At 42.4% G+C, this 27,361-nt stretch overlaps 1 protein-coding gene across 7 annotated transcripts in view; it reads right to left on the bottom strand.

Annotated features, from left to right (window-relative positions):
* Positions 1–27,361, bottom strand: part of TSPAN18 (tetraspanin 18) — a 302,190-nt gene that overhangs the window by 142,785 nt on the left and 132,044 nt on the right. For 2 of the 7 annotated variants that reach the window (XM_061610830.1, XM_061610834.1), the window contains one exon: positions 1,014–1,112. The exons of the other annotated variants lie outside the window; for them this stretch is intronic. The gene's annotated coding sequence lies outside the window, so the exon portion shown is untranslated. The remainder of the gene's footprint in view (positions 1–1,013; positions 1,113–27,361) is intronic. 7 annotated transcript variants of the gene reach the window in all.

The raw sequence follows: 27,361 nt of genomic DNA, 5'->3' as shown, positions 1-27,361 counted from the left end.
TACATTTAGGGAAGAGGCGTGCTGTAGATCTTGTGGGAGGGAGTTCCACTCAGCACCAGGTAGCAAGGGAAAGAAATGCAGTACCCTCCACAGAAATATTCATTTGATACCTTCCAGGGATGGACTGATCAGCTTGTTTACATTCTGTGTCAGTTTCTCATGCACTAAATCATAGGTCCACTCCATCCCATTTTTTGCAGAATTTTTAAAAAGGAAGAGACATATGAAAATGCTTTTAAATTGTGTGCATTTTATACACATTGTAACTCATTCTCCCCCTAGAATATGCATTTTTAAGCTTTCAGTGTATTTTTCCCTAAAATACAACTTTCAGTACAAATTTCCTTAAGATATTTTTGTGGACATTTTTTAAAATAGAAGCTGCAGTGCAAACTTCAGAAAAGTATATATAATCAGATTTATAGGTGCTGCCCAATCCACACACAAGTCCAGGGTTAATGAATTAAGTCAGTACAATTTAAAATGCATACCGAACAAAAGTTCTTCTCCATTCCTAGTGGTTACCCATATGTCTTTTAGGTGCCAAGCTAAAACTTTGTTCTATCTTCCTGAGCATTCAATCGATACTTGTTTTCATTGCTGCTGCTACTTATCTTACAGTGAATTTTATCTGGATACTTACTTAGATACTTTGATTTGCATTTTAATGGCAATAGCTTTATTCTGATTTTGCACGCTACCTTGAAAGGAGAAAGTCAGGGTGCAATCATGTTTTAAAATCAGGCCTGGTGCCAGAGGGTGGCCAGGTTGGGCACTGGCCAAGGGCCTCTGTGGTTGAGAGGGACCCCTGCTGTTGGCGATGGGTAGATGTAGCTCTCGCTCTGCCATCCATGCTAGCATCAGGTCATGGACCATGCACCCGCAACACGATGCTGGCATGCAGGGCAAGTTCTAAAGGGCGGCCAGGTGGGGCATTGGCCTAACGGCCCCTGGAGCTACAGGGGGCCCCTCAGCCGCCCCTCCACGATCTGCACCCCCCACACCCCACCTACCTGTCTGCTGTCTTTTACCATTGCCCTTAACGAAGATGGCGGCCGCGGTTTCCCTAAGAAGTCTGGTGCCCAAGGGCCTTGTACAGTATGGTGCCGGCCCTGTTTAAAATAAATAAAACCACTGAAGGAATCATAAAAGTCCCTCCCTCCCCACCCAGTCTTAGAACAACCTACCATCTAAAAACCATATAACTAAGACTCTCCTTTCAAAGCAATCCATCCCCAGCAGATTACATTCTATTTTCACTGAGAATTCACGTCATCAGCACACCTAAAAGATACATATTCCTCCACAACTACATATTCTAGCCACACTGAAAAGAGAGACATAGGATTTTTAAAAATGCATTTTGCATCAAGCAGCTCCTTTAAAATGTAAGGGGTAGGATGGGTGGGCAGATGACAAACATAACCTTGAAGTAAAACAACCAACCCACAAGCATATATTTATTACTAGGGGCTGCTGCCCCTGCTTGCTTCACTCACCAACCCTGCGTACACCCCACCCCACTGCACCCCCAAGTATCTCTGCCAGGTGCCCCCTAGCCATCTCTCCATTCTCTCTGCCATGATGCCCCCGATCACTCCCCCCCACCTCTGCCAGATGACCATAGCCATCCCCACCCCCTCACCAACCCCACCCCACCCCAACCCTACCACATACAGATTGCCAAAGCCCTCCCCTTGCCCCTGCATGGGTCTCCAAATCTCCCCCTACTCCCCACTTACATTATGGCTTTGCTGCTGCTGCTTCTCCTGCTCACTCACTTACTCACTAGGCCCTAGCTAGGCCCCACCCACTAGGCCCAGTCATCCCTCTCATCATCGTTGCTGCCTCCTACTCCTCGCCACACCATTGCAGCCAAAGTTTGCCTCTCCTTGCCTTCCTCGCCTATAAGCATCATGCTACCTGTGAATGCTTCAGCACAGCCACACTACCTGCTCAGAAGTGTTCACGGGTAGCATGATGCTTACAATAATATAATACAGTAAGAGAAGGTATAAGGGAAATACAAAGTCATACAGTAGCAGAACAGAAATCTCAATACTTGCATACTCTGCTAAAACAATATGGGGAAAATGTACCATAAAGGCTCTTTCTGAACAGCACAGACATACTCTGTGCAGTTCAAAGCAACAAAAAAGCTTTCTTCAGGTATGTCCATAGTAAAAGGCAGAGAAAAGAAATGGTGGCACAGCCACTCAATGAGGATGGCAAAATGATAACAGATGACAAAGAAAAGGCAGAAGTGCTCAATTCCTACTTTAGCTCAGTCTTCTCCCAAAAAAGGGTCCATGACCCTCCCGGAAAACATGAAGTAGAAGGGGCAGGATTGGAGCTTGAGACTGATAGACAAACGGTCAAGGAATACCTAATCACTTTGAACAAGTTCAAACCAGCAGGGCCCGATAAACTGCATCCTAGAGTATTGAAAGAACTCGCTGAAGAACTCTCAGAATCGCTATTTTCTTTGCGAAATCGTGGACTGGTGAAGTGCCGATGACTGGAGGAGAGCTAATATTGTCCCTATCTTCAAAAAGGGCAAAAAGGAGGAACCGGGGAACTACAGACCAGTCAGGCTAACATTAATCCCTGGAAAAACTCTGGAACAGATTATAAAGCAATCAGACTGTAAGCACCTTGAAAACAATGCAGTGATTACTAGGAGCCAACATGGATTTATGAAGAACAAATCCTGCCAAACCAATCTTATCTCATTTTTTGACTGGGTAACCTCCCTTGTAGACTGTTGGAGTATGGTAAACATAATTTACCTCGACTTCGGCAAAGCTTTTGACAAAGTGCCCCATGATATTCTGATTAGCAAGCTAGCTAAATGTGGGCTGGATGGAACAACTATCAGGTGGATCCACAGTTGGCTCCACAATCGTACTCAAAGAGTGCTTATCAATGGTTCCTTCTCAAACTGGGCAGAAGTAACGAGTGGGGTACCACAGGGCTCGGTCCTGGGCCCAGTGCTCTTTAACATTTTTATTAACGACTTGGATGAGGAGGTACAAAGCATGCTTATCAAATTTGCAGATGATACAAAACTGGGGGGCATAGCTAATACCGTGGAAGACAGAAACAAAATTCAAAGGGACCTTGATAGGCTGGAGCATTGGGCTGAAAACAACAGAATGAAATTCAACAGGGATAAATGCAAACTTCTACACTTAGGAAAAAGAAACCAAATGCACAGTTATAAGATGGGGGATACTTGGCTCAGCAATATGACATGTGAGAAGGATCTTGGAATTGTTGTTGATCACAAGCTGAATATGAGCCAACAGTGTGATGTGGCTGGAAAAAAGGCAAATGCTATATTAGGCTGCATTAACAGAAGTATAGTTTCCAAATCGCGTGAAGTATTAGTTTCCCTCTATTCAGCACTGGTTATACCTCATCTTGAATAATGTGTCCAGTTCTGATCTCTGCACTTCAAGAAGGATGCATACAAGGATGATCAGGGGACTGGAAACCAAGACCTATGAGAGACTGAAAGAACTGGGCATGTTTAGCCTGGAGAAGAAAAGACTGAGGGGAGATATGATAGCATTCTTCAAGTACATGAAAGCTTGTCACATAGAAGAGGGCTGGGATCTCTTCTCGATCTTCCCAGAGTGCAGGACATGGAATAATGGGCTCAAGTTGGAGGAAGTCAGATTTCAGCTGAACATCAGGAATAACTTCCTAACTGTTAGAGCCATACGACAATGGAACCAATTACCTAGAGAGGTAGTGGGCTCTCCGACACTGGAGGCATTCAAGAGGCAGCTGGACAGCCATCTGTCAGGAATGCTTTGATTTGGATTCCTGCATTGAGCAGGGGGTTGGACTTGATAGCCTTATAGGCCCCTTCCAACTCTACTATTCTATGATTCTATGATTCTTCAAAGCATGAGATACAAAGGCATTTCACGTGGCCAGAATCTATAAGAAACACAGTTTGGAAAGAGGTAAAAATACAGTATAAAACATGGAGAAAAACAGTTAGGTTAGACAGAAAGTGTTTCTACTTATGTGGGTGGGGGAGGAGGAATTCAGTGACAGTAGGCATTTTTTTTCCTTTCCATTAAGATGGAACAACTGTCCATAACCTATTGCTCGTTTAACTGATGCACCCGTGTAATTAGGGTCACTAATGGAACTTTCTGAACATCTAAGGCAGGCGCTCAAAAGAGGAAGATTATGTTATGTACTATCTATTATATTCTGACTAGTATAATAGTCAGAAGTTTAAAAAGTAAGTTTTCATACTCTTTCAAAAACAGCCAATAAATCATTGCTCACTTCTTCACTATATTCCTGCCTTTTGTTCAATCCATTCCAAGTGTTTAGGTGTAATTCCCTTTCTCACCTCAGCTTCTCTCAAGAAAAAGATCTGGACTGGGAGTCAGCATTCACCTTTCTTTGTTCCTCTTACCTCTGCTTGGAGAGAGTTATTAATCTTTCAAGATTAATGACATTTACCCATCATGACCATTAATCAGGCCAAAATCTCCAGCCTATTATTAATCAGGGGATCCAATCCGGGCTCATATATAACATGTCAAATTCTGGCTTGCATCAACCATCTCTGGGTTCCTGCAATCCTGGTTCTATTTGCTCAATAGCAAACCAGTGGAACACAAAAGAAAACACAATCCATGATTCAAAACCACAGACTTGTTAAAACCTTTATTACTGTACTTTGTATTTGTATTTTGAATTTGATGTATCTTGTTTATCTCTTTTATAAGTGTAAGGTATTAAGCATTTTTAAGATAATTTCTAATGAATTAGTGGACTTGGATGTAGGTGAGTACATTCTTTTATATTAATCAACGGGGAGGGTAATTGCCACATCTTACAACTTGCTGAGAAGGCCAATGGGCTGAGTACTAGACAGAAAGGATTTTACCTTATTCAGCTCACCTGTTATATCCGTCATCTCAGTATCTTGGTATTCAGAAATAGCATTTCTCATTCTAATATGTTTTCTAAGCACTCCCTTCCAAGGCGCCTCACATGCATCTTATAACGATATTCATGGTCATATGAACCAAGTTAGCCAGGCATAGAAGGATAAATGAGCCTGTGTGTAGTATGGAAGAAGGAGAAGGAATAGATTCTGGCTGTATGTGTATAAAGAGGCAGCAATGGAATGGAGGTAGACTAATATTTAAATTAAGCTTCATGTGAGTCAAGCGCAGCACTAAAGAAATGTAAAAATAATGAGGAACTGGCTCATTTTACATCAACCACAAGGTAAATCTCAGTAGATCAAATGAAGCTATATACAGTTACAGACACAGCACTAATTTGACAAGCTCTGAGATGAGCCTACCAGGAATAATAATTTCATCTTCAACAATGGTGTGTGTTAAAATAGCAGAACACTTGCTGTGTGATATACATGTTTATTTACAGAGGTAGCTTACTAGTTCTGCGAAACATAAAGGCATACATGAGATATCTGAACTGACAAACTGTGTGAAATAAACAGCAAGGATGTCATGCTAGTTTTCAGTGATAAGAAGAAATTTCAGTAGAAGGTGACAAGAATTAGAAAAGTTCAAAGTATACAAAGTATAGTGATTTTGGGATGCATGCCTAATACATAGGCTCATTTACTTATCATTTGTTTGTTTATTTATTCATTCATTCTATTTGTATGCTGCTTTTCTGCACAAATTCACCCAAATTCATCTTGATAATATAAATGCTACACCATTTCAAATACATTACAAGATAAAATATATATATATATATTGTAGTAAACCCAGTATATTCAATTTATTCTTTAGGAAACAGAAGTTAACATGAAAAATCACAAGTTCAAAAAAGCCCTGGCTGAGACATAGCTCTCATCAGAAATATCTGCTTAAATGTCAAAGATGACTTACACTCTTTATTTAACAAACAGAGGTACTGAGGCACTAAACAACAATAGCTTGTTGACGGTCACATGGCAGGATGAGTATAAAGTGGATAAATTTGGATTCCCAGTCTTAGGGCTTATCCAAACGGAGCAGGATAATCCATGGTTTCCATATTCGGTTTGTCATCTGATAGTCCTGACTTTGCCTTTTAGTTCGCTCTTTCCCAATGGAAAAAAACGCTTTTTTGCACCCGCACACGCAGCGGTAAGATCCCTACATTCTTTTCGCTTTTTCCAAGCTCCGCCTCTAAAACCTCCCCCTATCAACCAATTGGTCAGCAAAAAAATTACGTATGCTCCTCTCCCCCTTTGCAACGAAGCACAATATGGCTGTAAAGGAGTTTTCGCCTCTGAAGGAAAGGCTGCTGGTCGGTTTCACGCCTGCCTTCCCACAAGAATGAAATTGAGAAAGGTTCCAGAGCAGGCTTGAAACCGACCAGAAGCCCTTTTCTTGTTTGCATTTGCGATATTACACTTAAACGAATGTATGCTTTTCTGCCTTTATTGATATTTAAGGAGATACACACGCTGGCAATGCACTTATTTCTCCAAAAAAGCAAGAAACGTGTCACCCCCTCCTTCTACCTTTCCTTCCCACAGAGAATGAAATTGACAAAGCTTTCCGGAGCAGGCTTTGACCAGAAGCCCTTTTCTTGTTTGCGATATTACACTTAAACAAATGCAAACCCCCCAGCAAGTAGAATTAAATTGACAAGACTTTCGGAGGCAGGCTGAAACCGACCACCTCCCCTTTCTCGCTTGCTGTGCATTGCAGATCTCACCCAGAGCGGCCGCCCAGTTTGCAGGCTGGCAAAAAATAAAATGCATCTGCGCAGTAGTTGCAGACCCCCCCCCAACACCCCACCATTGCGATGATTGGTTCAATTTTCCTGGGCTTATTCTTGCACATGCGCAAAAGTGCAGATACGTGATTGGCTAGAATGAGGAGAAGGGGGAAGGGGAAACGTCCAAAAACCGCACATCAGCTGTAAAGTCCACGGTATTGCATCCTAACTCCTGAAGGCACAGCGGATGATTCCCGATTTTAAACAGCAAATCGCATTTTTGCCGGTATTGCAAGGAGCGGATTTCCCGCGAAAATGTGTAACAGCATGAGATGTTATTTGGACGACCGAAAAATAATGAACACACATAGCGGGCATCACACATTTTGCAGTCGTCTGGATGAGCCCTTAGTGGTTGCAGGGCTCCTGTTAAGCTTTATATACAGGGCCAGCACCAGGCATGACTGGGCCCTTGGGCATCAGACTGCCCCAAGCCATCATGCTTCCCACCCCAACCCCCATCCCGATGCAGGCAAAGCCGTTAAATAGGCCTGTCTGCCTCACCTACCCCTCACATTGCCACACTAGCGTGCCATCTTGGGTGATGTCCAGTGTGTTCACACAGCATGATGATTTGGCAACATGGGAGGTAGGTGGGGCGGGCCTATTTAAGCCCATGCCACCTGCATCGGGAATGTTGCCTGGGAGGGTGGAGCTCCCACTCCACAGCAGCATCGGGTCACTGGACATGATTCACCCTATGACCCAACGCCAGCATGGGTCACAAAGTGGGAGCCCTACCCTCCCAGCCTAAGAAGGGAGCCTTGGCCAGTGCCCAACCTAGCTGCTCGCTGGTGACAGGCCTGTTTATATTCATGACTCAATTTAAAAAACACACAACACCTTTGAAATTGTTGTTTAAGGTCAAGTAAGCTGACCAGATATAGATGCTTCTGAGGTATAATGTGGCCTGAAACATTGGTGAGAGAGCAGGTGATCACAGGCGAGGGAGCTTAGTCAAAAGCAGGTCTGGACCATTGTGGAGGACCCAAAATAATGTTAGGATCTGAAGTTCAAAATCAACCATAACAGATGCAACTGTGTCTTACAGAAAGTTAGGGTATGTGGTCATTACAATTCCAATTTATGCAAAAAAAATTTAAAAAAAATTTCTAAGTTTTTTAATACATGCAATAACAAACACTAAATTCGTACATATAAAGTTTTTAAAGAGACAGGAAGAGTATCTCCTGAATCAAAAGTGCCTAAGTCTTTAGTCCATACTCATGAATGAAAACATACATTGCTGCTATAGTGCTTTTTATATAAACTGCTGGTACTCTTGCTTGTAGGCTTGTATTCATTCATGAGTATGGACTAAAGATCGTGAACTCCACCACTAAGAAATTGTTGAAAATATTCTTCTATGCCTAGAGAAATTTGGTGAAACCTCCCCCCCCACACACACAAGTTTCTCTACTTGAAAATAGGATGAAGAATTTTGAGGGGCCATTTGAATACAACTTTATCATACGCCAATATTTCAAACTAAAACGGGTACGCTTGTTTCACTAAACAAAGGATTCACTAAACAAAAGATTCATATTCACTGAACAAACAATTCATATTAATGGTAGTGAGCTAGACTTAAGGACATAAGAAAAGCCTGCTGGATCAGGCTAGTAGCTCATCTAGTCGAGCATCTTGTTCTCACAGTGGGCAACCAGATGCCTATGGGCAAATGAGCAAACTACTTTAGCAGCAACCCAGTTGAGATGCTGCCCTGAAAGATCAGAAAAGTGATCTGGGCCTATATGCAACTTCTCCCTCTCCCCACTTCTTTCCATACATGATACTTCCGTCCTGCACTTCCTTCTGTACAGCAACCAGAACAGGCAGAAATCCACTTCACATTACCCTATTCACATGTTATTCTCATGTAGGACACAACAATGACTATTTTGGAGTTCCAGTGATTATGTGGAGTGGAGCTGTGTTTTAGCCTAGACTCCCAACATGACATTGTCTTCAGTTGCTCGAAGAGTATGTAGAGCCACCGCACATCTGCATGTCCCAATTACGTGGAGGCCCAACATGCAAGCAGGAGCTTGCATGTCAGGGTTTCTCTTCAGACAACTGTGAACAAAGCATGGTTGTTTGAAGAAGTGGTGGCAGGGTAGGGCTCCCATGCCACCCCACGTTTTGAAATCTGTGAGTGAGGCCTACTCAGCATTTATCTGCTTGTATGGAGTGGTATGCAACATAAAAACAGAATTTAGACATTTTAAAATAAAATAGCCTGTGTATGGCCAGCCAGGTAAATTCAGTTGAAAGGCAGATTCTGGTAGACGGAAGACAAGTCAGTACACATAGTAAGAACAAAGATACTATACATATTGCACAACCACAGTGGAGGGTGATGCAGTCTTTTTAGGGAAATTTTTATACACAATCTTCCCACAGCTGAGACTAAAGTCCTAGTTTTCCACTAACAGACCGTCTGAAATATGTATCCTAGCATAGTCTCCACAGTGACACCATTCCCAGCCTGGGGCCCTAAAACTCTTGATATCAAGCTCAATAAAGTCTCCTGAGCAAAAGTGAAACACCACTCTTTGTCCATAAAAAGAGGCCTTCTTTAACAAGACAAGAAGATAATTAAATAGCTAAAACCCCACAAGCTTCAGGAAAGGCTGAGGAATTATCCTTCTATCAGGCTAGTAATAAGGTATAAAGGAAGCCTTGCACAAACATTTAATAGCTTTATAGTAGCCTCACCAGCATTCCAGGAACAATACAAAGTCATGATCTTTGCCGCATGGTAGGTGTAGCATTTATTTTATTATTTATTTTTATTTATTAAAATTGAAGGCCAGAGCAGCAAACAAAAGCACTTTAAAATATCTGAAAAACAAAAGGCTTTTAAATATATTAAAACAAGAAACCTTAAAAATATCTTTAAAAAAACAAATTTAAAAACATATTAAAAATTAATTCCAGCACAGATGCAGACTGGGATAAGGTTTCTGCTTAAAAGGCTTGTTGAAAGCGGAAGATCTTCAGTACGTGCCAAAAAGATAACAGGGATGGCATCTGTCTAATATTTAAGGGGAGGGAATTCCACAGGGTAGGTGCCACAACACTAAAGGTCCACTTCCTATGTTGTGCAGAACGGACCTCCTGATAAGATAGTATCTTCAGGAGGCTCTCATATGCAGAGTGCAGTGATTGGCTGGGTGTATAAGTGATAAGACGGTCTTTCAGGTATCCCGGTCCCAAGCTGTATAAGGCTTTGTACACCAAACCCAGCACCTTGAACTTAGCCCAATAGGCAGCAAGTGCAATTCATTCAGCAGTGGGGTGACATGTTGGTGATACCCTGCCCCAGTGAAAAGTTGCACCACCGCATTTTGCACCAGCTGCAGCTTCCAGACCAACCTCAAGGGCAGCCCCACATAGAGTGCATTACAGTAATCCAGCCTGGAGGCTACCAGAGCATGGACAAAGTGATCAGGCTATCCCAGTCCAGAAATGGCCACAGGTAGCCACCTATGCCTCTAGTGACAAAGATGGATCCAGGGGCATCCCCAGACCGCGAATCCACCATCCAAAGCAGGCAATTGATTAATTATCCAAACTCAGGAACCACCAATTCACATGCCTCCATCTTGCTAGGATTCAGACTCAGTTTATCGGCCCTCATCCACCCATCACCGAGTGCAGGCACTGGTCCAGAGCTTGCACAGACTCTCCTGTTTCAGATGTTACAGAGAAATAGAGCTGGGTATCATCAGCATACTGCTGACACCTTGCTCCAAATCTCCAAAGCCCTTGGCCGCTCCCAAGGGCTTCATATAGATGTTAAACAGCACTGGGGACAAGATGGTACCCTGCAGAACCCCATAGCACAACTGCCAGGGAGCCAAAAGATAATGCTTAATGTTGTTGTTAATAATTAAATTTATATCCTGCCCTTCCTCCCAGCAGGAGCCCAGGGCAACAAACAAAAACACTAAAAACACTCTAAAACATTTAAAAAACAGACTTTAAAATATATTAAAACAAAACATTAAAAAACTTTTAAAAATATCTTAAGAAGCAATTACAACACAGACACAGACTGAGATAAGGTCTCTACTTAAAAGGCTTGTTGAAAAAGGAAGGTCTTCAGTAGGCACTGAAAAGATAACAGAGATGGAACCTGTCTAATATTTAAGGGGAGGGAATTCCAAAGGGTTGGTGCTACAATACTAAAGGTCTGCTTCCTATGTTGTGCAGAATGGACCTCTTAATAAGATGGTATCTGCAGGAGGCCCTCACTTGCAGAGCGTAGTGATCGACTGGATATATAAGGGGTAGATGATCTTTCAGGTATCCTGTTTCCTGACAAAGATGCATTCAGGAGCACCCCCAGACTATGAACCTTTCAGAGGGAGTACGACACCATCCAAAGCAGGCAACTGACCAATTATCTGAACTCCGGAACCACCAACCCACAATACTTCTATCTTGCTAGGATTGAGGGTCAGTTTACTGGCCCTCAACCAGCTCACCACGAGTCCAGGCACCAGTTCAGGGCTTGCACAGCCTCTCCTGATTAAGTTGTTACAGAGAAATAGAGCTGGGTATCATCAGCATACTACTGACACCTTGCCCCAAATCTCCTGATGACAACTCCCAGGGGCTTCTTATAGACAGCACTGAGGACAAGATGGTACCCTGCAGCACCCCACAGCACAACTGTCAGGGAGCCAAAAGACAATCACCAAATGCAATTCTCTGAAAACAATCTTGGAGGTAGGATTGGAACTGCTGCAAAACAGTGCCATCTCACCAAGTCAGCTCAGAAGGATACCATGGTCAATGGTATCAAAAGCCACTGAGAAATCAATAATAACAGGGTTGTACTCCCCCTGTCCTTCTCCCAATAAAGGTCATCTATCAGGGTGACCAAGACCGATTCAGTCCCATAACCCAGCCTGAGGCCAGACTGGAAGGGGTCAAGATAATCTGCTTCACCTAAGAGTACTGACAATTGCTGAGCCACAACCTTCTCAATCACCTTCCCTAAAAAGGGAGTATTTGCAGGCAGTAGTTGTCACAAAGCAATCGGTCCAAGGTGGGGGTTTTCAGGAGCGGTCAGATCACTTTCTCTTTCAGGGTAGCTGGGACCAATCCCTCTCACAAAGATGCATTGACCACACTCTGGATCCACTTGGTCATACGCCCTTGGCAAGTTTTAATAAACCAAGAAGGGCAAGGTTCTAGAGGACACGTTGCTGGCCACATCGTTGCAAGCACCTTGTCCATGTCATCAGGCCGCATCAGGCCGCATCAACTGAAACAGATCCCACAAAGTTGCATCAGACATTGGACTAGACACTTCACTGTGGATTACAGGAAATGCAGATGGGGCATCAAGATTGTTATGGAGGTGAGCAACTTTACCCTCAAAATGCCTTGCAAACAATTAACAGTGGGCTTCTGAGGGTCTAAAACTCCATTTCCTAGAGTTGATGTTAACTCACCCCTAACAATATGAAAAAGCTCCACTGGATGGCTACTTGAGGATGTGATGCAGCCAGGGAAGTGGGCCTTTTTTGCTGCCCTCACCACCACACAGTAGGTGTGATTATGATGCTTTATTATGTGCCCAGTCAGCCTGCAGCACATCTTTTGCCGCTTGAACTCTAGCTGTCATCCAGTCTGTTTCATTGCCCTTAGTTCACTGGTGTACCAAGGTGCAAACTGGGCTCCATAATGCCAGAGAGGTCAACCGTGTTAAGAACCATTGTTCCACAGCGTAACAAGGGCTTCAAAAGTGTCACCTGCTCTATTTACTGGAAGCTACCCCAGAGCTGTCAGGAATCCAGTGGATTTCATTAGCCTTCAGGGGCGGACCATCGTAATCTGTCCACCACCCTTGCTTCATTGGCTATGAGCCCAAGGCAGAAGATTCAACAACTCACTGGGAACAAACACATTCCAGAGAACAACTTAGAACAACTTATTTCACAGATAAATCAAATAAGGTTCGCTGAAAATGGTCTACTACAGACTGCAGTAGACTATCTGCATCCAAGTAGACTGTTTTACCCCATGGGCTCACAGATTCGTTTTTCTGTAAATTAAAACAAACTTTCCTGGAAACAGCACAATTCTCAAGAAAAAATACAAAGTCTATAGTACTTTCTCCATGCCATAATTTTAGGATTGTTTTTGAGTTTTCCCATATTATCAAGCAGAGCTGACTAATCTGTATACCCCACATCTATATATCCCACTCTGCATCTGTGTGGGAATTGCTTTTTAATGTGTTCTTAATCCTTTTACAAAACGTTTTTAATCTTAGATGTTTTTAAAGCTCTTTTTTAAGAAACGTTTTTAAAGATGTTTTCTTAATGTGTTTTAAAGTTTGTTTTTATGATGTTGTATAGTGCTTTTGCTTGCTGCCTTGGGCTCCTGTCAGGAGGAAGGGTGGGATATAAATAAAATAATAAATAAATAAATATGCTATTGGATTCCAACACCCATCAGCCACAGCTAGCATAAGTAATGGCCAGAGATTATAGGAGATGTAGGCAACAGGCTAGCTACTCCTGTTTTCTAGGGACTAAAATTAAGTGCATGTGAGAATTATGTACAAATACAATAACAAACTCATAATCTTCCCAGCACATATGCTTATGTGTCAAAAGAGAGTGGTCACATAGAGTTAAAGTGGTATTTAAACATGCAGCAGAAATGGTTCATGACAGTATATTACAGGTTGTTAACAGAGGGGGAAGGTTCTTGCTCTTTTTTATGATGGGGAGGGGGTGGGCGTCATCAGCCTGTTGCCCACAGGGGAAGGCATTTAGTGGTGCCCCAGCAGGTAGCCCAGAATGCGAACTTTCATTTTTAAAAAATGTGCAGGTACCCTTCTAAGTGATCTCTATGAAATGAGCCAGCCTGGCTACTCCTGCCTGTCACTGTTATTAGCCAATGAGTGAAGACAGAGGTGTGATTGATATGTGTCTTATTTGGACACCAGGCAACAGGAATCCAAGAGCTGCTATTTTGCCATCAGTTTTAGTGCATTTTTCCTGCTTCTGTCTGTTTTTCTTAGTCCTTGGAATCTCCTTGTTTGCCCTTCCTTTTTTCCCTAGCCACCAGGATGCATCATTTCTACACTGGGTTCGCCTGAGATCAGGTAGTGCCTTTAAATTACTTTCTGCAAATAGTACTACACAGTAAGTGTGAGTGAATGTTAAAGAATTCCTTTCCTCCCCATTGGCAAATGGGAAAACTTTGCAAAGGCTTAGGCATGTCTTCTGCTTTGCAAGAGCTAAAGGATTCATTAAGAATTCACTGTAACAGTTAACTTTTAGTACAATGATATACATGTATGCTCAGAAGTCTTTATGTTTAATGGTGCTAACTTCCAGGTAAGTTGGTACAAGATGGCAGTCTAGGCTTCAGCTTATTCGTTTTAATTTGTTTAGCAAAATTTATCTACCATTTGAATATAAAGACTTCAAAGTGGTTTAATGTTGGCTTTGGGGGGCAGTACCGCCCCTAGGCACCAGGAAGCGGGGCAGTTGCCCTGGGCCCCTCACTTTGGGGGGGCCCGCGCTTTGCGATCTGTGGCCAAGATTTGGCATCAAGGCAATAACGTGATGGACATGACCCTGGCACCACCCCCAGCCAAGGCAGGGTGGGGAGACACCTGACTCGCTGCTCACATGGCTCGGCCGGCACAGATTAATTCCGACTGCAGGGGGCGGCTGTTGCACACAAACCGACGGGGATACGATGGAAAGCAACACAATGCAATGCATGTTTGCATGCAAGCGAGGAAGCAAATGGGGGAAAGATGAGAGATGCGCTCCAGGAGAAAGGAGAGCAGGGGAGATGGATGGCCGGCCTTTTTTTGGCACTGAATTGCAGTCAGGAGGGCATGTTTACAAGTTAGGGGTTATAAAGGAGAATCGCCACTCTCAACCTGGAACACTTGGAACAGGTTTTCTTAAAAAATAATTTAAAAAAGAGACTGCATTTGAGTGTGCGCAGAGTGCCCTCCGCCGGAGTAAAAGCAGCCTCCCGCCCGCACACATATCTGGTGGGGGAGATGCTCTCTAAAGTCAGAGGCTTTCAGGAAACTAAACTGAGAGACCCCGGGGCCCCAGGTTGACTGAAAACATCACACCCTCTGTAACCAGAAGCCATTCTGTCTACCTTAAAAAGTGTATCAGGAGGCTGTGTCGTTACACAGCAAAGGCAAGGCTGTCTGTACATGATCAAGGGCTGTTTTTACCCTGGGCGGTTCCACATATGACGTGACAAAAAACAAACATACTTGGTACAGTACAGTTTGCCACTACGAATCCTGGATCTCTCAGGAGCACCTTTTCACACATTAAGGAAACCCAGGTTTGCCACTGAGTATATACTTAACAGGGAATTGTAGTCAATAATCTCCACTCTGAGAAGTGTGCCTGAATCAGACTCATTTACTTCATTCCAGTGTTACACTTTTAGGTGTATACGTTACACCCCCAAAAAAGTTAAGTTTTTTGTTGAAATGGCTGACCTAAATCAGGGATGCAGGATACCTAGTGCCCTCCAGATGTTGTTGGACTCCAAATCCCATGAGCCCCAGCCAGCATGGCCAATGGCCAAGGATGATGGGAATTGTAGTCCAGCAATATTTGGAGGTCCACAGGTTCCCCATCCCTGGTCCAAAGTCTGCCTGCCTGCCTCTGTTCTGTGTGCTCCTCTCCTCGGCATTTCTCTTGCCAACCCACCTTGCGCTTTTGCCAAGCATGCGCCTCCTCCTCCTGTGACTGCCTTGAGTCTCTGCGGGCACTATGAAAAAGCTTCAGCGCTTGTTCACTCACTTTTATTCCCTCGGTCTACAGTGGGAATTTCCCAGCGCTTTCAGAACAAAACTAGAAGCACCTTATTCCCATCAGCTCTGGGAACAGATGCCCGGAATCTCCTGGAGGGAGTGGTGGACCCAGTGTCGACAACTAAAACGTAAGTACCACTGCATGTCCTTTTTTCTTAATCCATTTTTTGTTTACGTTGTGATAATTTCATTTTAATTTCATAGATCTATCTATAATTTATTATTGTTATTTTAGATATTTATAATGAATGCAAGTCGAGATCGAGATAAAACAGAAAATATGAAAGTGGTGCTCATGGGGGGGCAAATATGTTTTTGCCCCATGGGGGGGCAAATATGCTTTTGCCCCGGGCCCCACACATGCTAAGGGTGGGCCTGTTGGGGGGAAACATAGTTCTCGTGGGAGGCAGAAATTCAACAGGTCAAGCCTTTTCTAGTATGGAAATACAATTATGGAAAAAGCTTGCTCATGCCCACTCTAATTTTGTTATGCCATGCCCCCATGGCAGCTATTTTGTATTATGTCACACCCCATTATATTTTAATGTTTTAATGGGGTTGTTTCATTGTATATTTTAATTATGGCATATTTTTAATTATTCTGTATTTTAACAAGGTTGTACAATTGGTTTTTATGCCTTGAAGCCTGCTGAGAAGCCATATTGGCATTAAGTGGTATATAAATTAGTAAATAATGATGATGATCATAAAAGACAATGCAAGGTCATGCCCTCCAGGCTGCAACTCAGAGTGGCAGAGAATAAGGTTTTCTTCTGAGTTGTAGAAATGGTCTAGAGTAATATTCAACATAGAGTTAAGGTGAACATTCCATTGGTGCAGGGATTTTTTCTTATGCAATGGCATTTTCTCCCCCTCTCCTCCCCCCCACATCTGTTCTGGGTTTTCCCCCAACACTCTGAAGCAGATTTGGGGGTGCTGCAGGGCATTTGCAGGAGGAGGGGAGGGAGTCCCATTACACAATCAGAAGTTATTCCAGTTGCACAATTATTTTTGTAATTATTTGCACAATTATTTTGCTGAATACCACCCAAACTATATAGGAACAAGCAATCAATGCATAAATAGATAATAAGGCTTGATTTGTTGCCAAAAGATGTACATTCAGAAAATTAAAATAGTTCTAAAGATGGTACTAGGGTTATATATATTGAGTTACATAACAAATAACACCAGGGCAGAACAGGGACCCTGATCAATTCACAACTGATGAAGGACCTCCGCTATCCCAGAGGGTTCATCCCATCAAGAAGAGGCAGAGAAGGAGCTAGTGCGAGCAATTCCTCAATAAACTGCTCCATGAAGTCTTCCCTGTCTCCCACTTCCTTTTCTCTGTCCTGTGTTTCCTTCATAAATTCTATTAGATATGCATCACAGTCTATATAATTAATTAGAAAGGCTCAAAAGTCCAATCAGAAATTCTTTGAAAAGGGCAGATATGAAAGATTCCCATCTTCCAAGTAGAAGCTTTCCAGGAGAATCCATTTTCCTCATGTCACATCAACAAGAATGTGTATGACAAGCACTTCCAATATCAATACAGTCCTTGATACGCTTAATTGCAGGACATTAATGCTGACCTGACCAATTAAAATTGTGTTGTGTGGCTCATGTGTTCCTGAAGCAGATGTTTCATATATTACCTACATGTTATCAATCAACACAGTTAATACTCCTACCATATGAGATAATTATTTTGCAATTACATTGAAACAAATGATATTTCTTGCAAAAGGTTCCACTAATTACCCATGCTTGCCAAAGGGTAGGGATAATGGGATATTTTTCTTCGATCACTGCCTCTCATTAATCTTAGCACCCTCCTGGCCAAAAAGCTGGGAAGGGGGAGGGGAGAAATTGACAGCACTTCCAGAGTGATAGAATTATGTTACCTGAAGAGGCAGGTTCCATCAGAGAGTCTCTGTATAAATAATGGCAAAGTTCCAAACCATTTTGCACCATCTTCTCTCAAACCAGTGTTGCTGCTGCTTCCACTTTTTTTCAGTCTGTATAGAATGCAAACACAACTGTCTCTATTTAAACCTTTCCTTTTTGCCATAATTTCCTTTTGCTTGTCTGGGAAGCCAAGATATCTGCCTTATCATAGTATTAGTATGTCATTTCTGTAGCTGTAGTGTAAATTTTAATTGGCTGAACTAGTAGATTAACTAACCTTTAGCTGATTAATCGGCAGGAGCTAATTTTAATTGGAAGGATGGCGAGTTAAGATCATGCTTATTATTTTGTATGGCAGACCTGGAACTATTTAGTTTCAATTTCGTTTTCGTTACAATAATAAAAAACACTCCAGCATTTTTGATATGAAAATCAGACCCATGAAAATTTTGGCCTGGCTGGAACAAATATTTCTAGGCTATTTTGTTTTTTCTGTGCTACTGTCACAGGAAATGAGAATGAAAATTTTAAAAATGACCTCTTTCCACTTGGAGACTTTTCTTTGATAAATTGTCTCACTTATCTGCCAAAGAAACTGTGTTGATATGTAAACTGTTTTACATTTAAATTCAATTAATTGATTTACTGGCTCAAATGCTGATGATTAATCATAATCATGAACAAAAAATGTTAGATCATTGAACAGCTTAAATATTTTCTATAGCTTTCCTTTCCTTTTTGCTTTCATTCTCTCAGCGCCAACAAGTCATTGGGATCATAAGCCAAAGAAATCCTCCCATTTAAGAACTACCAATGCCCCACTTTTATATTCTTTTTTCCAGTGTCTTCCTCTTCTTTTTCTCCCCCTCACATTTTCTTCCTCAAATTCCACAGAGCAGCCTCATATGAATGATACATCAACATTTTTAGAAAGAATTTTTATGGAAGAATAAAAGGAAAATATCTGAGCATGATTATTTCAGGATTCCAACCCTATGCAGCTAAGGTGTGCATTTTGATTCTGTACAAACAACTCTTCCTGACTTCTACATCACCTCCAATTGCAGTTCCATGCACTGTATTGAAAGTGTCCCCTGAGGTTTCTGCAAATGTCATGATGGCTTGGGGATCACATGAAGCTACATTTGGAAAGGGGCCTCAAAAACTTTACCCACAGAGTATGCCTTGCAGATTTCTGGACTTCTGCCTGAATACATAGGAAGAGAGTTTATTGTAATGGAGTTTAAAATTCTACACCTTCTACAGAACAATATGCAATTTCTTCAACATCTTAGTAGAAATCTTTACAAAAATATCCAGCCCAACAGTTTGATGTTTCAGTAGTTGAAAAGGCATGAAAGTAAAGAGTGAAGTCAAATGCAAGCGGGAGACCTTTCTAGCATTGCATCTACTTTCTCACATTTTCTTGAATGCAATGTTTAGTCCTGAGAATTTGTATCCCTGGTTCCTATCTCCAATGCATTGTTTTTTCAGTAAACAATCTCCACCTTTCAAATCAGACAGAATACATTTCTAAAACGCAACTGTTTTACTTTAAAATGAAAAAATAATGTTGAGAGACTTAGCAATGATATTGGAAGAACAGCTAACCACAAGTGAATTTACAGACATTGGCAAGCATTTTGGAGAAGGATAGAGAGCTAGCTGTCTTATAATCCTTTAGAAATGAAGAGTCAAAGCTGGTGAATTTCCCTTCCCTTGGATGCAATCCATACACTCATGACCACAATGAACACAGCTATTGCATATTGTGTGTCTTGGCATTTTCATCAAGTTCCAAGCATCTATAACTTGGCTCACTGCCACCACAAAAGGGTTCACAGCTTCAGGCTAATGAATTTTGTGGTCAGTCCACATAAGGAGAATGCCAGCAGAAAGGGAAATCATTTCCAAAGGTACCACATAAGATATATATTCTTGTTTTACTCCACTAGGAAACCTCAAATGTACAAATTTTTCAACTCCATCCACTTACATCTTAACTATCATACTATGGCTTCCCAATGGTACTTCCCAAATCAGATTCTTTTCTAAAAGCTGCAAAGCCTTGAGGTTTCATGTGTGTTTTTACTTGCAATGCTAACAAAGGAACATCTCATAACAAATTTTGCTTTTGCTCAATGCATATCTACCAAAAACAACTTTGCATGAGGCTGTTACAATTTAGACTGAATAAATCTGTTTTCCTAATTTTGCTCAAAATGCTAATTTTCAAAGCAAGTAGATTTTCTGATAACGGTAATATATGTACTCAGGCTGGGGCTTTGTGAAGCCTGTGCAGCTGTTCGTATCAAACAATACTTGCTTTTGCATTTCAGAACAAGCCAATTTTTCTGCTGACAATACTATTATACTGACCGTCTTTTGTCTTGCTTTTTTTTGTTAAAATAGTTTCAGTTTCTTAAATTATGATTGATGTCAATGCCCTGCTTTTTTCCCACACCCTGAAGTTCTAGGATTCATGATGGGAGGGGAAAAAGCTAAGCTGTGCGAGTCCATACATCTACTATACAGTAAGATTCATTTTTAATGGTACTAACTCCTAGCTAAGTGTGTACAGGATTGTAGCCTTAATACTACTATGATTATAGTCTGAAAGCTCAAGATCTTTAAACATATTGGGCTGGATCATAGTTAACACTAACACAGTTCATATAAATCCAAGAACATGGAGGAAGACAAACCATGAGCTTAGGTTTAGATATACATTGTGCCAAATTATGAATCAGTGCACAGCAGCAAGAGGACTGCAAGAGGAGCACAGTGACCACAATTTCCTCTCCAGGAACCCACATACTAGCTCTAGGCCATGGCTTGATTTAGCGAACCAGCTGACTGCAATATAACAATATGATCAAGAACCTACATAAGAAACCCATTTATGTGTGCATATATTATACACATACATGTAGATCTATATAAATAGATTAGCGTAGGAAGCTGCCTCATACTAAGTCAGACCACTGGTCCATCTAGCTCTGTATCGTCTACTCTGACTGCTGCAGCATTCTAGGGTTTCAGAGAGGGGAAATTCCCAGCCTTCCCTGGAGGCCTGGGGATTGAACATGGGACCATCTATATGTGTGCAGACAGACAGACAAGACGGAATCCAATATTATAAAAACACAAAACTTTTTCATGTTGGGTTAGATACACACACACACACAAAATACAGAGACAGAAGTATGAAAATGTTCACTTATTTTCCTAGCTGTTTAGTAAAACATTTCAGCTTCTGCCTTACTCAGCAACCCAATTTTTAGGTATATATGGTTTATCATTTATTTATCTTTTGTATATAATTATTTCGTGTTTGATTCTTTTAGAATCCATAGCCTGCTTATTTGTAGTGTTGTTCGATTGCTCTTTAATATATATATATATATATGTTAAGACCTACCTCTTCTCCCAGGCATTCTAGCATTTTAGCATTCTGTATTGTAGCATTTAGCATTTTAGTATTTTTAGTATTTTAGTTTAGTATAGGTTTTTTGGAAATTCAATGAGTCATGTTTTTAAATTGCTTAATGTGTGGTTTTAAATTGTATGTTGATATTTTGATGTTGTGAACCGCCCAGAGAGCTTCGGCTATGGGGCGGTATAAAAATTTAATAAATAAAAATAAATAAATAAATTTTGTGACAGTACTCACCTGTACCAGCACTTCTTTTTGCTGCCCATGCCAGCCATTTTGTGCTGGCACCCATGGCACTTTCATCAAGGTATGAGTACCTGCACCTCATTTTTTACCAAAAAAAATCCTGTGTGTGTGCGCACACATATGTATTGCTGCCCATAACACATTCTATCTCAAAGGCAAGGAAAATAACATTCATTCCAGCCATTCAAATAGATATTCTAATAGATGTAAAATGAATCTAAGACATAGATTCTTATGGAATTGCGTCTGCTGGGAATTCCGACAAGTGCCAATGCTGATTATATTTTCCGCTTGTTAAAAACTGGAGAACAGACTGAAGGGGAAGAATTACAGAAGACACCGTGGGACACAAGAGTGAGAGGCTGAAGCTCAGTCAAGCAGAGGTAACGAAACCACACACTACAACAAGCAGAGAAGAGTAGCAGCAACGGGAGGACTTCCTGCTGAGTGAGACTGAAGTCCAAGTATGCTGAGAAGACCCATGGACTCACCAGGTATGCTGTCTCCCTGGAGGAGGATAGATTAAAGATGAGACTGAAGGGTTGCCAACACTGATAAAGCCCGCTGAGATGTATCCTTTTCTTCTCATCCATGTGGAAACAAATGATACTGCCAAGTGGAGCTACGAAGAAATCATGTTGGACTTTGAAGCTCTGGGAAGAAAATTCAAGGACTTTGGGGGCAGATAGCTTTCTCATCCATCCTTTCAGTACTTAAAAGAGGAGTAGAAAGGGAAAGAAAAATACTCCAGGTGAATGACTGGCTACGAAGGTGATGCCAATGCGGAGATTTGGTTTCTGAGACCACAGGCCACACTTCCTGGAAGATAGACTGCTGGCAAGTGATGGGTTGCACTTCACAAGGACTGGGAAGAATGTGTTTGGACACAGCATGCAGAACTGCATCAGGAGGGCTTTAAACTGAATTCTAAGGACGGAGATGTAAACTTGGAAGTAATGAGATTGCCACTGTGGATTACTTCATAGTAAGTATCTACTGTACTGGTTCAGGCGGTTACTCCTCAGTAAGTATGCACAGGAAGACTGCAACTTTAGAGATGACCCAAGTCTTTTTGCTGCCCTAGCAAATTAAATTACCTGCATTCTGTGTGCTGTCATTCACAGAGAAGTATATCAATTACCCGTTAAATGACCAAGATGTTATTTTCACATTTTCTTTTGCAATGTCACACTTTAGGATGATAGCGCATTCTTCAGGTTCCTTGATGACACTTGCCATTCCTGAAGAGGGCAAAATGTCCCAAACAAACCCAAACCCTAAAATCAACACTCAGATGTGCTTCCAGTTGTGTTTCTAAACCGTTGAGATTCTAACACAGTTGGCTCCAGTGAAATGGAACTGAGCACAATTAGGGTTCCAAGATTTTACACTGCCTTTCCCTATCACAGAATGCGGAGCCACAAAAAAGGCATTTTCTTTTGTGATGTGGTACGAAAGGGATGACTATCAGACACTGACTGAAACCTAACGGGGAGGGAGACATAAACTTGGAGGTAACAATTGTTGAAGGCTTATGCACAGTAACAGGAACGGAGAGAACGGCTCTAATGGGGTCCAATAAGAGTCTTCATAAAAATGTAGGAAGGAAGCCAGACCATAAATCACTTGGTTTAATGTCCAGAGTATGGGAAATAAACAGGACGAACTTGAACTCTTAATGTACTGCCTTCAAGTCGATTCCGACTTATGACGACCCTATGAATAGGGTTTTCATGAGGCTGAGAGGCAGTGACTGGCCCAATGCAGCGGCGTCACTAGCTGGGTGCGGGGAGTGCGGACCGCACCAGGGTGACACCATCAGAGGGGGGTGTCACCCAGAGCCACCCCGCCCCTAGGCACCAGGAAGCGGGGCAGGCGGACGGTGGAGAGCTGCTCTGTATGTGCGGCGCGCACAGTGCGCTAACACATGAGGGAGGCGTGAGCGCCATGAGGGAAGGGCGCGAACGGTGTCGAGAGCAAGTTCGTGGTGACGACCTGCCACAAGCGGACCTTGCAGGAGGAGCAAGCAGCAGTGGCAGCGACTCGCAGCAGATGAGCTGGGCCGGCTTGTACTCCCCACAGGCCTTGCAGGGCATCCACCGGCAGCTGGCAGCCTTGAACCCGCCGCTGGAGCCTTGCTTCCCAGCCCTGCCCCCGGCCCTGGGCGGCTACAGCGGCCTGTGGGCGCTGCTCTTCCCCAGCAGTCCGGTGCTGGCCGAGGCAGAGCTGGAGGCGCTGTGCCGCTGCTTGGAGAGGTACCTGGGCTGGGCCTTGGAGGTGTGCGGCCGGAAAGCGCTGCTGGACTTGCTCTTCGCCCAGAACGAGGAGGATAAGTATTTCGAGAACCTGCAGGAGTTCCATAGGAAAGCGCTCAAGGGGCAGCTCGCCGCCGCCAAGGAGGCCTTGCAGAGGGTACATATTTATTTGTTTTTTTATTTATCTCTTTATTACATTTCTATCCCACCTTTACTCCAAGGAGGCCTACGCAGATCTCCTCCCTCTCCGTTTTATTCTCAGGACAACCCTGTGACGTAGGTTAGCCTGAGAGCCAGTGACAGGCTCAAGGTCACCCGGTGAGCTTCATGGGGCAGTGGGGATTTGAACCCTGGTTGCCCAAGTCCCAGTCCGGCGCTCTAACCGCTACACCACGTTGGGATTGGGGTGGGAAGGTGCTTGAAAGGTACTGGCAAGAATGGCTGGAGGGGGCAGCATACACACCATGGATTATATTCCATGCTAGGCCTATTCAGAGTAGACCTATTGAAGTTAGTACACATGGCCAACTTAGATGCATTAACTTCAGAGTGTCTGCTGTGAGTAGGATTAAGTTGAATCCTGTGGGTTGTCTCCAGTGAAGCCCTGTTTGGAGTAGGCCCACTGAAATTAATGGCCTACAGGTAGTTGTGCCTGTTAAACTTCAGTGGGTGCGGGCAGTGCGGACCGCACCAGTGTGACACCATGAGGGGGGGTGTCACCCAGAGCCGCCCCGCCCATAGGCACCCTAGGTCTGGTACGGGAGGAGGTCCATGGGGTGACACCATGAGTTACCGCACCAGGTGACACCAACCCTAGTGACGCCACTGGCCCAACGTCACCCAGTGAGTTTCATGGCTGTGTGGGGATTCAAACTGTGGTCTCCCAGGTCATAGTCCAACACCTTAACCACTACGCCACACTGGCTACAACGTGATAAGTATAACTGAAACTTGGTGGGATGACTCCCATGGCTGGAGTAGAGCATTGAAGGATATCACTTGTTCAAAGTACCCTGGACTTTGGGAAAGCCAATTTTAATAAACTCAGAACAATTACAATTAAGATCTTATGGCAAGTGACCCTAATGAGAAAAGGAGTCCAAAATGGGTGCGAGTTTCTAAACAAGGAAATTCTAAAGGCATTATTGCAAACAATTCCAACACGGAAAAAAGATTGAAGACAGCAGAAGAAGCCAATGTGGCTTCACGATAGGAAGTAGAAGGCAGACCAGGCCACAAAGGAAAAGTACAGACAAGTAGCACAGAATTGCAAGGATGATGTTAGGAAGGCTAAAGCTGAGAATGAGCTACGGTTAGCAAGGGATGCTGAAAGAAACAAAAAAGCCTTCTTCAGCTACATCCATAATAAAAGAGAGAAACGAAATGGTGGTACAGTTACTCAATGAGGATTGCAAAATGATAACAGATGATAAAGAAATGGTAGAAGTGCTCAATTCCTACTTTGGTTTAGTCTTCTCTCAAAAGAGATGACCCTCCTAGCAAACATGAAGTACAAGCTGAAAGGGCATGATTGCAGCTTGAGATTGATAGACAAATGGTCAAGGAATACCTAATTACTCTGAATGAGTTCAAATCTCCAGGGCCAGATGAACTGCATCCTAGAGTAATGAAGAAACTAACTGAAGAACTCTCAGAACTGTCTATTATGTTTGTGAAATAATGGAGGATGGGTAAAGTGCTGGATGAGTGGAAGAGGGCTAAAGTTGTCCCTATCTTCCAAAAGGGCAAAAAGGAGGAATCTGGGAACTATAGACCAGTCAGTCATCAATCCCTAGGGAAATTCTGAGGCAAATGATAAAGCGGTCAGTCTGTAAGCACCTTGAAAACAGTGCAACAGTTGCTGGAAACCAACATGAACAAATTCTGTCAGACTAATCTTATCTCATTTTTTTATCTGGTAGAGTGTGGGAATGCTGTAGACATACTATATCTCAACTTCACCATAGCGTTTGACAAAGTGCCCCGTGATATTCTGAGAAGCAAGCGAGTGAAAAATGGGCTGGATGGAACAACTATCAGGTGCAAAGTTGGGTACAGAATTGTACACAGAGTGTTTATCAATGGTTCCTTTTCAACTGGGGGGTGGTAACGAGCAGGGTACCATAGGGCTCAGTGCTCTTCAACATTTTTATGAATAACTTGGATGAGGAGATGCAGGGAATGCTTATTAAATTTGCAGATGATACAAAATTGGGAGGGATAGCTAATATCCTGGAGAACAGAAACAAAATTCAAAGTGATCTTGATAGGCTGGAGCATTGGGCTGAAAACAACAGAATTAAATTTGACAAGGATAAGTTCAAAGTTCTACACCTAGGAAAAATAAACCAAGTGTAGAGTTATAAGATGGGGGATACTTGGCTCAGCAATACTACTTGCAAGAAAGATCTTGGAATTGTTGATCACAAGCTGAATATGACCCAACAGTGCAAAGTGGCTGCAAAAAAGGCAAATGCTATTTTATAATGCATTAACAGAAGTATAGTTTCCAAATTATGTGAAATAGTAGTTCCCCTCTATTTGGCATTGGTTAGGCCTTGAGTACTGCATCCAGTTCTGGACACCGCACTTTAAGAAGGACGCAGACAAACTGGAACAGGTTCAGAGGAGGGCAACAAGGATGATCAAGGGACTGGAAACAAAGTCCTATGAGGAAAGACTGAAAGAACTGGGCATGTTTAGCCTGGAGAAGAGAAGACAGAGGGGAGATATGATAACACTCTTCAAGTGCTTGAAAGGTTGCCACACGGAGGAGGGCCAGGATCTCTTCTCAATCATCTCAGAGCACAGGACACAGTAATGGGCTCAAGTTACAGGGAGCCACATTTTGGCTGAACATCAGGAAAAACCTAACTGTTAGTGCAGTACGACAATGGAATCAATTACCTAGGGAGGTGGGTTCTCCAGCACTGGAGACATTCAAGTGGCAACTGGACAGCCATCTGTCAGGTATGTTTTAACTTGAACTCTTGCATTGAGCAGGGGGTTGGACTCAATGGCCTTATAGGCTCCTTACAACTCTACCATTCTATGTGCCTATGATTCTATGAACATTCCTGTGCACTCAGGCCTTTTCTAGTGTTTAATGTTAGGAATTAATTAATGTTGCCCTTTGGATTATCAGTTGCTTTACAGTATTGTAATTTTACTGTTTTATAATTTTAACCTGTGTGCCACTTTGACAGACTGTAATAGATTGTATACAAATACTTTTATTAATAAATAAATAGTACATATGCATAGAACTAATTGCCTTTAGAATTTGAAGGCACAGCTCATAACAACTATGAGTTCAGAGGTAGTTTTAAATCTTCAAATGTTAGAAATCATTCATTATCAGAATGTCTCCCTTAAGAAGTATTAAGCTGTGAATATCTGAGGATTCAGTTTCCTATCTTAAGATGTCATAATCAAATCTCAAAAATATCATGAAGGAGACACAGCCAATAATGTCATAATCAGCACAGACATGGTACAAATAATGCCTAACATCTTTGTCAAAACCTTATGAATAGAATTAGCCATCTATGAATAATTTCAAAATACTAATGCATCTGAGAGATTATGAAACCAATTTAGGGCAAAATTCATGGACAGAGATTAGGCAATTTTATCAAATCACTGCAAAAATATTCACCTCATATTGTTAACAACATAGTACTGCATGCTAAGGTAAAGGTTATTTAAAGTATTTTTCCACAGAGACTGAGAAGATTGCATCCACTTTCTCCATACAGTATAGCCCAGCTAAATACTCTAGCTCTGTTATAATATCATGTTTCATGGTACTTGCTTTCTGCCTCTCTAATAGAAATAGCTTCTGGACACTGACAAAGAATTAACAATGAATTAATTGTTTTAATCCCCCAGTGCAGT

Source organism: Rhineura floridana, chromosome 2, assembly GCF_030035675.1.
Source record: "Rhineura floridana isolate rRhiFlo1 chromosome 2, rRhiFlo1.hap2, whole genome shotgun sequence".
Lineage (NCBI taxonomy): Eukaryota > Metazoa > Chordata > Lepidosauria > Squamata > Rhineuridae > Rhineura > Rhineura floridana.
Note: the sequence above shows the minus strand (reverse complement) of the source record. Positions and strands in the feature narration are given on the sequence as shown.